Source organism: Phacochoerus africanus, chromosome 12 (genome assembly GCF_016906955.1).
Source record: "Phacochoerus africanus isolate WHEZ1 chromosome 12, ROS_Pafr_v1, whole genome shotgun sequence".
NCBI classification, from domain to species: domain Eukaryota; kingdom Metazoa; phylum Chordata; class Mammalia; order Artiodactyla; family Suidae; genus Phacochoerus; species Phacochoerus africanus.
In genome coordinates this window covers 6,776,076-6,790,291 of record NC_062555.1, presented here as the reverse complement: position 1 = coordinate 6,790,291, position 14,216 = coordinate 6,776,076, and the positions used below count along the sequence as shown (strand labels likewise).

Genomic DNA, 14,216 nt, shown 5'->3' with positions numbered 1-14,216 from the left:
ATTTGAACATTAGAAAACAGATGAAAAATAACATGATTTATTTTATGTTTCTACAAACCATTCATTTGATAGACAAAGTTTGGTCTCCCCTGTTTTCTTGAAAAACAAACATTTAAACACACGCAGATGGAACATCCCCAGGACACTTGCAAATTCTTCAAGGTTGTGAAGTATTCAGCGCGCCTGGAGGTGCACTTAAGGGAAAAGAACTACACCCTTTTCAACATTTATTCTGACGCTTCGAACCTGAATTGAGTCTCTGCTTAAATTCGGAATTTAAAAATTATTCCGAGATGAAAAAGACGTTACAAGGTAAAAGGGACTTTAGACATTAAAATCACATTCCTTCTTTTAGACATTAAAAAAAAAAAAAAAAGTGCTCTTGGTTATTTTCCTAAGGTGCTCTGCTGGTGAGAAGGACCAGTGCTTTTCCCACGAGGCCACAACCAGCACCTTGTTCCCAGGGCAGCAGAGGAACCTCCCCATTAGAACTGCGCTGAGACCTGGGGCTCTAATATCCTCGAATATCCAGGCACTGTTCCTGTCGTTGTATATTCAGATTGTCCTTTTACAATCAGTTTGCAAACTCCTTCTTGTTACTGTAGAGCAAGACTCCAGGGTCACTGACTGCCTCCCCCCTTTTTTCTAAGAATGCACAAGAAGTCACAGATCAAACGAAGAAGGAGACGATGGGTAGAGCATAAAAATACAGTGGGTGTCAAAATGATCTGTTCAAAAACTGGATGTTGAATGACCTCTAATAGATCCCAACCAAAGACCCTCAGCGGTGATCCTTCCCTCCCACCTCCTCCACTCCCCACCATCCCAACCTATAGATGTTCTGACTTAATAGAACAGAATAGAATATGTCAGGAGGTCCTGTCCTAGTATCCATGAGGACGCAGGTTCAATCCCTGGCCTCAACCAGTGGGTTAAGGATCCAGCGTTGCCAACAGCTGTGGTGTAGGTCGCAGATGAGGCTCAGATCCCACATTGCTGTGGCTGTGGCGTAGGCCAGCAGCTGTAGCTCCGATTCACCCCCTAGCCTAGGAACTCCATATGCCTTGGGTGCGGCCCTAAAAAAAAAAAAAAAGAATATTTCAAAAACAACTGCGGGTTTTTGAAATAAAAACAACTTCAGGCTTTTGGAATACTTGGTAGTGAGGATTTTCAGTGAAATATCAGATGTACACCCTTCATATGTTGTTCTATATTCTCTTTCACTCTATATGTTACTTATTTCATCAATTATCATTGATGAGTGATTTTATGGATGGAATTTTAAAATAAAAGATGAACTTGCAAAAAAAAGAATAACAATATTAACATTCCTAGTAACACTTAAATATTCACTATGCGTAATGCCGTGTTCTGAAAATATTTACATTGGCTTTAAGAAATGAAGTACTAACATTAAAACGTAAGCTAAGCAGGAAAGCAGGAAGAAAATTACAAGATAGTGACATAGATATGATCTTCAACTTTTAACAAGCGTTTTCCCAAGCAGTGTTTTCCATTTTCTGGCATTTCCTACAAAATATATTTTAAAACAATTTGTGTTTGCCCTCCATTAGATGAGAGCTAAAGAAATCAAATGATACACATATTTCAAAATGAATTTTAGCTTCTGTAACAATCCTATGTGGAGCTACAATCCATGAACATCTAAAATCCTTTTGAATTTATTTGAATATGAATATCAAAAGTGATAATTCATCAATAATGAGTGCTGATTTCCTATAAGCTTTGCAAATAGTGTCTTACACTTGCATAGGAAGGATCTATTTCAGCCTCAAAATACAATCAACAGACTTTTTTTTTTTTTAACTAACACTACATTGTAAAAATCTAAAACCTTTAGGGCATTATAAACATGAGCTAGTGTCAAACCTTTTCTCCATTTTTTTTTAAGTTTGTGTTTATTTAGAAGTCACTCTAATCACCTATATTGTTTTACTTTTTTCTAGAGTTTTTCCAATTGCACGTGATATAGTAACTATATGTATCCATAATATTCCTGGTGAGAGTCTATGTTGATGTAATAAAAGCAAAGAAGAATGTTTTGTGTTCTTTGTGTTTGTTTCCTTTCCAATATCCTTTCTAACAAGCTTAGTATCAGCTTGGCTTTTAAACAGTAGGAGCATTCTGGCCCATACCTTTGGAGAATTGTCTGGATTTATGTTCTGGAATTTCAAGGAAAGTTCAAACCCATTCTCCAGAACTTTAAGTTTAGGTTATATAGACCTTGTTTCCTTTAAATGGAAGCCAATCAACTAATCTTCCCAATCATTTAGGCCATGTTCTAACATAACGAGTCACTATGAATCACTGTTAGATAACTTAAGAGATCCATGAAAGACAGACAGACAGACAGACAGAAAGGGAGTAAGAAAGAAAAGAAGAAAGAAGGGAAGAAAGAAAAAAGAAAGATTTCTTTAAAAACAAAAACAGGCAATTTGGTCTCAGTGTCACTAACCTCCACATATTTATTGCCTCTGCAAAAATTCCATCCCTAGCTTTCACCCACACAATACCTATATTTCACTCCAATTATATCAATTGTGGGCTAGATTTGCTTTCCACCTACATAGTCAGGTAATTTTTTTTTCATGGTGATGCCAATTAATTCGAGTGAACTCTTTTCACAACTATGTGAAAAAGATGGGAGGTTATCACAGCAGTAATCAATTATTACAGGAATAAAGAGCCATTGTTCTATGTTCCCTTTATTGTTTTGTCATTTGCCATCGCATTTTAATTGGAAAGCACAGAGAATGAGTATTAAGAGATAACTATTCACTTCAGCTATACCATTTCAGAAGAGTTGTATATGTTTTATTACAACTACTATTTATAGTGGGCATTTGAATGTAAAATCCATGTGAGTAATTATAATAATGAACAGATATTGGTTGTTTCCATTTATAACAAACAGAGGGTGGAAAAATAACATTTTTTAAATGTTAAAAAATTCTCATTCTCATTTCTTTAAGAAATCACATCATTTTTCTTTCATTTCATTTAAGATTCAAAAATAGGACTGGATGTCTAGTAGAGGGGGAAAAAAAAAAAAAACCATGAAGTTTAATTGGGTTATTGTTTAGCCATTGGATATTTAGGTCTTGTCTTACATCCAGAGTCAATTCAGATATGGGTATTTCTAAAGAAAGAAAACTATCTTATCAAATTCACATTTTTTCTTGGATGATTGTTTTAACTAACATTCCTGGATATCTCACATAAAACATCATTCATTGACTTATATTTTTACAAATAAGAATTTTGAAGCAGTTAATTTTTTGCAAATATGGTTTAAAAAATTGGTAGTTTTGGTAGTTATGGTAGTTTCCTTGTTCTGATACATTTATTCATTTTGTGCATTATGGAAAATAAGTTGTAAATTAATTTTGTGTATGATGATGGCTTAGACATAAAATACAATAAATACCTGGCTCTTTTTAAAAACTGGTAAGAACAAAAATGTTTCATAATGTAGCTATATTAAATGTTATTGCATATGTTTCATATATATTTTAATTAAAATGTCTTATGGTATCAGTTTTAGGTCTTTAAAAAGTAAATATTTTGTGAGTTATGCCTTTGAATTATTGCTTTTGTTCTACTTTCCAAATATGCCATGTTTACCACAAAGACATAATCATGAATCAAAATCACATGACTGGTTTTCCTTCTTATAAACAGAAAAGACACAGGAAATTCCTATTACGTACTAGAAAAAGTAGATTTTAAAACTAATCATTCACAGCACCGTTTGTTTAATATCTGGATATGAACCTTTTATGAGATATACCAAAATCTATTATTAAAACCAATAGCACCTTCAAGGGACATTTGAATGTTAAATTTATGGTTGAGTAACTAAAAATCTGCTTTTAAAGCATTGTTTATTGTCAAAAAATTTTACAGATTCTTTTATAGGATTTTCTTTTTTTGTTAGATGCAGTCTTTCAAAATGAGTAAATAAGCCCCAACACTAGAAGGTCAAAGATTGATTGGAGACTTCAAACCACGAGCCCTCAATGTGATTTAAGCCTGATAAAAGCCATTTTCCCAAATGTAGTTTTCATATTAAGTGGTAAAAGCCAGTGAAGAGTAAAAAGCATCATTAGGTGATGGCTTGAAGTAAATTTAGAACTTCATTGAGATATCTAAGGTTACATGTATATATGAACATATACATACACACACACACATATATATATCCACTTAAGAAACTGTTTCTTTTTAAGCTTCTGTCTTTTGAAAGCATAAATTACTTAGTTCAATTGATTATTTTTAAGTCTATATAAAGTGGGTTTCAGAATACCATTTCTAGCAAGTGTAAAGCCTCAGAAAAAAAAAAAGTGAAAACAAGTGTTACTTAAATTAAAAGATCTATTTTCTAAACCAATATCTTTGGGGGAAAGGGCTAAATATAAGCAAAATACATATTTTCTCCTTCTGTAATTAAAATTAAAATTTAATCATTAGCCCTGAAACGTGAAGTAATATTTCTTAAGTCAATGTTGAAAGACTACAACAGCGTATTTCTAAGCATTTAATAACTACTGTCTGATCAGTTGAGTTTTAAGAATTTCTTATCGAATTAACAATGCTGAGGCAATTAGTGCGGAAAACGCAAAAGGTTTTCTAAAGCCTTCAAAGAGTGTACCATAAACTGGAAAGACAGCAGCATTTGTACAAAAGCTTCTAGTTTAAAGTTATTTTCACAGAGAAAAGTTTTTTCTTTGTACGAAATGTACAATTAAAAGAACTCCAGCGTAAATGTTACCTGCAGGACTACGAACATGTGGAATATATGTTTAAAATATATAAATATATAAATATAAAGACATGGAATTAGCTGAGACGAAGGAAAGAGAAACTGCGAAATAATGGATGAAACCACCGCAGGTGCACCTACGTAAGTATGAGCCTGGAGGGTCGGGGAACAGGAGGAGCAGAGAAGGCGCAGGCGCAGTGAAGAGAAAGGGCGGGGAAAAGGCTCAGGTCCCCTGAGGTTGGCTCCACACTGGGGACGAGGGGGGAGTTCAAGATTTGGGCCTTGGAAGAATGGAGGAGCAGTGCTTAACCGAAGAGAGGTATCTTGCAGAGAAGCAGAAGAACCGAAGGGAGACCAAGACGTAGGCTTAGGTTAAAGGACTTCCACTGAACAGGTCAAGTGGGAGCGCTGCCCACGTCTCGTGGTTTTGAAGGATGTCAGGAAGCGCAGGCTTCTCTCTGGTTTCCGTGAGCAGCTACAAAGGCGCACGTCTTCGCCTTTGTCGTGAGACAGCTGTCTCTCACTGTTTGTCCCTCTGCTCTCTTTCTACCATAGTTTATACCCTCCACTTCTAAGCATCGGGAAAACGCGATCCGCACTTCTGTCCTTCACTTCCTCATCCTCAGTTCCTTCACTCACTTGCACGTGGGGCTTTTGTCATTGTCCCTCATGTGTCCCTGAAACTGCCAAGGCTGTTTGCGATGAAATCTTGTGTCCAATTCCCAGCCCTCTCCTGATGGCCTTTCTGTGGAACTAAACAGGGTTAACGGCTTCCTCCTAAAAACTCAACTCACGAGGTCTCCGAGACGTCTTTTTCCAATAGTGTCTTTGTTCCCTAGCTGCTGCTGTTTCGTCTGCTTCCAGGGCTCCCTCCTCCTTCTCTGTCTGCCTGCTGCTTAGTTGCCCAAAGGTAGGTTTCCATTCCCCTTCTCCTTCCCTGCGGTCAGAACACGCTCTAGGGCACCTGCGCCCCCCACCTGTGACTATTCTGACTCCCCGGGGACTCAGGTCTTCTGAGGTCTGGAGCTTCTATCATTTGGAGCACCCTCTTTAAGAAAAGGAATACAGACGTCTGAACACAAAATTAGTTTTAAAAATGAATGCAGACTTAGGACAAAAAAAAAATCCGCTTTTTTAAAAGGATGACAAATACCACAGTATCATAGAAACCAAAAGAGTAACACATTTTCATTAATTAACTGTCTGACACAGTTCTATGCTTTGCTCCCCTTTCATTGATTATTTTGCACTATTGTGGAGAGATGACAAAGATAAATCAGTCTTTCATCTGGTGTGGTCAGTCGGATGTGGTTTCTTACTACTGATATTTTGAATGCAAAAAAAAAGTGAGCACAGATGAACTTACCGTGTGTAACCTTCTTATAGGTTTGTGTCCAATGAACATAGGAATTCAGATAAAGTTCATTTCTTAAATTCCCTTCAAAAATAAAAAAATATGGTGCATTTATAATTATGTGCTTCATTATCAAATATTGTGAAAGAAAATGAACTTCTGTTTCGATCAAGCATTAGTAGGAGCCATTGATTCAGTTTATTTCCATATCCCCTATTGCTGCTGTATGTCAGAGCCCCAGAATTTCCTCTGCCTTTGCAACAGCCACTGAACAGGCACCCTCTTTGCTAGTCTTGCCTCACCATGACTCCCTTGTGTATTTCTGAGAGCTTTTTGATCAGAAAATCATATAATCACCCTCTTACCTAAACTGTTAATGGACACTCATTATGCTCAAGATAATTTCCAGACTTCTTAGTCTGGCAATCAAAACCCATTCATAATATCATTCCTGCTTCTTATTTGAACCTCACCTCTCATGGACTATCCACCCCTCATCTCGACACCATCCTACATTCCAATGAGACCAAAATATTAGAATTGGCTATGCCATGGTCAAATATGCATACCCACTGCTCCTTCTGCCAGAAGTATCACCACATAAAAACTTGTTTAAACCCCTCTGGTCTTTTAAACTCCTCTCCAAAATGCCTTTTCTGTCCACTGACACCACTCTTTATCCCTCTAACCTGAATCACGACTCACCAGATGAACCTATTCTGTATCTTTACCAGGGTATGAATCATGTGTTATAATTGATATTCATATTTTTAAAAATCCATTAATTTGGTAGGCAAGGCTCTGATACCTGGAGGGAACTGTGATATTGATATCTTGTTAAATGTTCCATGAGCGTTGATAATAATCCAAAATTCCCAGAAAGCCAGAAGCTATATAATTTTCATAAACTCAAGACTTTTTAATCTCAGATCATCAAAATACCTGATCAAATACCTCTATGTTTTTTAAGCCCCTTAGGTGACTGCAGGTCATCTTGTTCAATAAGATGAGGACCGGTTAAAGTGGGGAATCATAAAAATAAATACATAAATAAATAAGGAAGCATTACCTAAAATATTTTTTTCTGTGAGTATGAATCAGTGATTTGGGTTTCAGTTTTGTCATCCTTATCTTTTGACTTTAGACCCATCATAAGAATTCTTCACATTACAGTTCCAGTTTCCTTAAAGTGAAGGAGAACTTAAAGAAATAGGCTGAATGGAGTTCCTGCCATGGCTCAGTGGTTAACAAATCCGACTAGGAACCATGAGGTTGGGGGTTCGACCCCTGGCCTTGCTCAGTGGGTTAACGATCCGGCGTTGCCATGAGCTGTGGTGTAGGTAGCAGATGTGGCTCGGACCTGGCGTTGCTGTGGCTGTGGTGTAGGCTGGCAGCTACAGCTCCGATTAGACCCCTAGCCTGGGAACCTCCATACGCCATGGTAGCAGCCCTAGAAAAGGCAAAAAGACAAAAAAAAAAGAGAGAGAGAAAAGAAAAGAAATAGGCTGAGTGCAGGAATTCTTCCAGATTTGTATTTTCTAAGGGTGGGAGCCCAGTCTAGGCATGGGGTCCGCACTTAAAATATTTATGGTAATTCCCTATGGTTTCTTAACTTGGGTAGGAAAGCTCAATAGGCACTGCTTTCCCATGGCTTTCAGATGCCTTACAGGTGCATTCTGGATTCCGGGCCATAGGTTAAGAGAGAGGAGCGTCCTTGTGATGGGACCTTTAACCCCAATTAACTCCTCTTAGCTCCAATGGCAACCTAAGAAGATGTTATTACATCTGTATGAGCTCCGTATGACCCATAAAGCATACGATGGCCACAGCGAACAGAGGGGCCTGACAAGGAGCACAGGTGTTTCAAAACCAGGCATTTCCAAGCAGAGGCCTGGTCACAGTCAAGCTTGCCAACCTCTGGCTGCGGCTTCACCCAGACGTAACTGCAGGGCGATTATTTAGCAATTCATCTTTGTTTTTCCTAGCCTTTAGCATAGTTCATTGACTCCATTCTCTCTTCCGGCACTGATTTTATTTGCTTGTGTATTATTGAACAATAAGTAAAACTTCATAAAGAGAAAAGAAAAAAAAACACGCTCTCTTAATAAACATACAACTCTTTGGTATGAAGAGATGAGCATTAGAGACAAAGACTCAACACTGCAGATATCAGACCATATGTTAAAAAAGAGAAAGTGGAGTAACTCAGAGAGGCCTCTGATTAGAGTTCTGGTGAGACACCACCCAGACTTGTTTTTAAGATAAGCAATACAGGCAAATCCACGGTGATCCCACATCATGTGGTAGTAAAACCCCAAAAGAACTGAGAGCTAAATAGGGAAGATGGAGGCGGCCCATGGACTGTCAAGGCTTAAATTCCAAGAGTGTAAAATTAATTCAAATGCAAATGTAAAATAAACGCATATTGACAAAATCATTTTCCTTCTGAAGAAGGGAACCAGCAGGGTAGTACATGTTTCCGAAGAGAGTGAGAGGAACTACCCCTCCTCAGTTGAAGATGCTAAAATACAATTGCGCGGTTACGTAGGAGACTAATTAAGGTCCTGGCCAGCACTGCGGCCACGTTCTTTCTCTTTCTCACCAGACACAAATCCCTTGCTTTCCACTGGACAAAGTTCATTTGCAACTCGTCAGTCTGTAAGCTGTCATCTACTTTCACGGAAGCTAAACCCTGCTCAGCAGTAAGGAGTTACGTCAAACAGTGGTTCACTCCTCCACAGCAGGGCTAGGGGTTGGCAAACATTCCCTATCCAGTGCCTGATAGGAAATATTTTAGTATTTGTGTGCTAAACAAACAAACAAAAAACCTTTATCACTTATTAGTCTCAGTTTATTTCCACTTTAAAAAAAATTTATTTTTGGCCACCCCCATGACATGTGAAAGTTCCTAGGTCAGGGATTGAACCTGTGCCATAGCAGCGACTTGAGCCACAGCAGTGACAATACCAGATCCTTAGGCCAGTGCACCACCAGGGAACTCCCCCCCCCTTTTTTTTTCTTTTTAAAAATGTAAAGTCCACACTTATCTTAAGGGCTGAACACACAGGCCTTGGGCTGGATCTCATCCATGAGCCATAATTTGCCAAACTTTTGCCCTAGACAATAAAATAATCCTTGTATGAACCTGTCACACAATGCTTCAGTGTGACACTGAGAAAACTTGCAATCTTCCCCTGCTTCTTCCAAGATTAGGATAATCTGCTAACCATGAAATAAGGTAGGAGAGACAGTAAGAAGTAATTAGCACAAAGCTCTAAAGCCAGATGAATGGCTGGGACTGGAGTTTGACTTCAATGCCCTGCCCTCCTTTCATCTCTCTTAATCATGTATCTGCATACAACACACACACACACAATATGACAGTTTTGATGAACTATTTTTTTTTTTAACTTTTTAGGGCTACACCCATGGCACATGGAAGTTCCCAGGCTAGGGGTCAAATCAGAGCTACACCTGCCAGTCTACACCACAGCCACAGCAACACAGGATCTGAGCCATGTCTGTGACCTACACCACAGCTCACAGCAGCACTAGATCCCTGACCCAGTGAGGGAGGCCAGGGATTGAACCTACATCGTCATAGATACTAGTGGGATTCATTTCCACTGTGCCACAATGGGAACTCCCTGAGGAACTATTTTTTAAAAGACTTTATTTTATTTATGTTATAATATGATACATAAGATGTTTACCAAGAAATTCCGTTGGCATTTTTTTCCGTACTGCAAAATTGGGTAGCTGTCATCATAGGCTATGCTATCTGCAAAAAAGTCCATGCCAGTTGAGGGGGTCAAAAGCTACAAGAGATGAGAGAAGAACCTAGAGGAAAGGCTAAAAGGAAATGAAGCCCTGACTAGAAGAGAAATAAAATGTTTTATCCCTTCAAGAGAGTTTTCAGGGTCCAGTAGGAAAAACAGAAGCCATTCTGGGTAAGATAAAAAGAAGAAGGAGTTCCCCCTGTGGTTCAGTGGGTTAAGAATCGACTGCAGCAATTTGGGTTCTGCAGAGGTGCAGGTTCGATCCCTGGCCCCGGGGCAGTGGATTAAAAGAACTGCAGCATTGCTGCAGCTGCTGTGTACGTTGCAGCTGTGGCTTGGATTCAGTCTTAGACCCAGGAATTTCCATATGCTGCAGGGACAGCCATTAAAAAAAAAAGAGGAAATTTAATACACAGCACTAGTAATAAAAGAGATGGGTGAGGGAGTTCCCTAGTGGTCTAGTGGTTAGGACCCAGCACTTCCACCACTGTGGCCTGGATTCAGTCATTGGTCTGGGAACTGAGATTGCACATCAAGCATGCCACGTCCAAAAAAAAAAAAAAAAACAAAGGAAAAAAGTGATGGGTGAGCAGAAAAGCTAGGCAGAGGCCAGTGATGAAACACTGAGACTGACATGAGCAGGAAGCACTATTGCTTTAGGGCTAGAGGCACACAAGAGGAGGGGGTATAAACAGACCCTGAAAGTGGGAAATGTCTGTTGGGGCTGGAAGGCCATGTGAGCAGCCTGGCACGAGTTGGAACCACAGAAAGAAAGTCATGTTTGGATGGATGGAAAACACAGTCCCTGATGGGAGACACCATGTAACACCCAAGACAGACAGGAAAACACTCTGGAGTCTTCCTTCCCCTCCACCCACCAAGCCCTGCCTGTGACTCCCTTGGGCCAGCCCTCTAAGGGTGTAAAAAACAAACAAACAAAAAGGGAAGAAGAAAGTAAGGTAATCATGGAAACAGAAGCAGGGAAGAAATAAGAACCACAGAAGAACTAAGAGAAAAGAAAGTACAGTGCACATGAAAGCATGCTGATTCTTGCGAGTAAGCTGTCATTTCTGCACAACGGAAATTGCCAGCCCCTAATAAACTACCCGAGTTGGTCTATGAAATACAGGGTGTTGAAAAAGGAAAAAAAAAACCCATAAAATATACATAACTCACTCATCTCAAACACATTTGTTACTATTAAATTATAATTATCAGACAATATTTTTAAAAATCTGCTAAATTTGCATAATGAAAAAGAACATTATTATATCTCCCTGAATTTGCATTTTCAGGCAATTCTAAACCCTAAGTATAATAACAAAATTATTATGCTGAATTACTTTTATTAAATCTATAGTATGAAATAAAGACGTATTTAAATCAAAGTAAAGTGCTAATGAAAATTTTTTTATGAAATGCATCTATTATGAAACTGTATTTGAATTATTTAAAACTGTTGTTTAAATTAGGCTTCTTAAATATTTTAAGAGAATGCTACCAAACTTATAAACAATTATAATGTTCCATGAATTTAAGAAATTATTTAGTAGTAATTAAACTATACAAGTTTTAAAATATAACCATATTTGAATGTAAACAGAGAGAGTTTTATTAAGCATGAGTGCCTCAGAATCATGCCTTAGGAGAAGTATAATTTCTTGGGGGACATGCAATGTGAGAAAATAAACGAGGAACCGTAAAGGTAGAAAGGACCTGGGAATTTTTAACAACTGTTTTTACTTAAGTTTACTCTTCTCTCAAGATTAAAATGCTAAGCTTAGAAGAGTAGAAACTTTTCAACAAAGCACGCAATGTACTGGCTGTGAAGAGCTATGCTATACATTATGCAAGCTGAGTTTTACCCTCCCTCTAACACCGAATAAACGCACATACAGAAACCAAATGAAACATTTCTTCTTCGTACTATTCTAAACTTAACACACAACGCAGCCATCAGTAAAGTGTTATTCAATATATACGTGTTTGTTAAAACCAAAGTTTTAGTTTAAAAAACCCAAAGCTTTAATTAATTAATTCCATATCACAATGCTTAAGATAACATATCTTACCTCACCCTTCTCACTCACTGGAAGAATATAGGATGTTATCCTATTTTTAAGCTAACAATTAGCCAACTACAATCCCATAGATGCTAGGAGAGGACACGAGACTCCTAAATCTGAAACAAAAGATGTTACTACTCCAAGCAAAAGCACTAGCCAAAGCATGAGGACACTGGAGTCCCAGGACCACAAAGTAAGGTGCGGAGGCAGGGTAACAGCTGCACATTCAACAGTTTGTGTTACATACTCAAGGGTCTGCATTACAAGACTTACAAGACAGAAAGCCTGAACCCAAGGAACCCGAATCTTTGTAATGGGCAGTAAACACACTTAGCCTTTGCTCTGGAGAGAGAGACACTATTTTCCAAGGCAGTTTACAAAAGCCGTCAGTGCCTCTGCTTGCAAGATGGGCAGAAATATGAGATGCCCGTGGAGAAGTGTCTCCCAACGACTACCCAAAGACTGGAAAAGAACAAGTCTTGTTACAGGAAACATTGGGAGAATGCTCAGACACCTTTGCCCTGTGGACTGTGAGTGCAGATCTGCACGTGAACTTGCGGAAGCCCTTCCCTGAGAGCAGGAGGCATTTATCCACAGTCATCTTTCATTAGAAGAGACACTTGCCATGAAAACGAGTCAAAGCATATTACATCGAATGAGATGGGATTTTTCTCTTTGGAAGCACTTCAACAAGCTGCCTACACACGGATAAGAGAAATGCCCTCGAAAAAAGGGCCTATGTTTTCCAAAGTCGGTAATACTTGGAGTTAAACAGATTGCATTTAAAGTAAGTGTCACAAGTGAGATGACTCAACTGAAACTTTGCTGCTCCCAGCTCTGCTGTTTGCTGTCTTCTAAAAAGAAGTCATCATTTCAGATCTTAAATGTACCATAAAATAGTTTCAGTTGTGTCATACCCCTTGTGGCTCCATATTTCAGTTATGCAATATTGCAGTGGGACAATGCTGCTCACTTGAAAGTCAGTTTCATTTACTGTGTTGCCGGAGTTCTGAAAGCGCTCTGAGTAGACATCAAAGCAATCATTCCATTTCTGTGTGTCACATCAAAGCAATCGTCACACATTTCTGCGTGTCTGTTGGAAGTAATACTAAATTCTGGTGCTATACAAATTTTAAAAATAATTAAACATACTTTCCACTAGATGTGGCACCAAACACCTCCTTATGAATCCACTAATTCCTCAAGCACACAGATATAATTTATGCACCCATTAGGCAAATTATATAATAAGAACCATAATCAAAACAATGCATTAAAATCACTGATTTTTCTTTTCTTTTTTCTTTTTTGGCCTCATTTAAAAAATTTTTGCGGTTCCCGTCGTGGCGCAGTGGTTAACGAATCCAACTAGGAACAATGAGGTTGCGGGTTCAATCCCTGGCCTTGCTCAGTGGGTTAAGGATCCAGCGTTGCCATGAACTGTGGTGTAGGTTGAAGACGGGGCTCGGATCCCATGTTGCTGTGGCTGTGGTGTAGGCCGGCAGCCATAGCTCTGATTAGACCCCTAGCCTGGGAACCTCCATATGCCCCAGAGTGTCCCTAGAAAAAAAGGCAAAAAGACAAAAAAAAATTTTTTTTTGCGTTATCTCTACTCCAACCCTAACAAAAATCTGCACAAAATAGGGAGATATCTTAACTTGATACAGTATTGTACAATATAAATGTTTAAGAAGGTGCACCAGACTACTTGAAATAAGAATAGTCTACTTGGCTTATTATTTTGTTATTAATTCCTTCCTGCATTGTTTTTATTCTCATCTACAATCCAAATCGACACAATAAAGTAAAAAAGCAATCACGGCTGCAATTCATCCATCCCTTCATCCATCCACTCATTTACCCAGTCATCTACATAATCCTTTCAACCCTTAATGAATCCAGCAAATAATCGCTTCATAATTGTGGCTGATTAAAAAAAGTGAGTGGAAAAAAAAAAAAAAAAGCAAGTGAGCAGGGGCTTCTCTCAGTGGGTTAAATAATATGCTACTTTCACTGATGCCGTAACATGGAAATCATTACAGGAATACAATGATAGAAGGGCCTGTGTTGTGAGTCAGCTGGGATGGAGCAGAGTTTCAGTGAAAAAAAGTGGGGGGGGGGGCGGTGAGATTGCCTGTGTCTCTATCTGTTTGGAACAGGAAGAGTCTCAGAAGAAATCTAAAGGATGAGTTAGGCTTAAATCTGTCTTTAAAACCTACCAGATAGGGCGATAG

The 14,216-nt window shown here is 38.6% G+C and overlaps 1 long non-coding RNA gene across 2 annotated transcripts in view; it reads right to left on the bottom strand.

Annotated features, from left to right (window-relative positions):
* The window catches only part of LOC125112381 (uncharacterized), a 132,575-nt gene that overhangs the window by 9,715 nt on the left and 108,644 nt on the right, over nt 1–14,216 (bottom strand). The gene's annotated exons all lie outside the window — the stretch shown is intronic.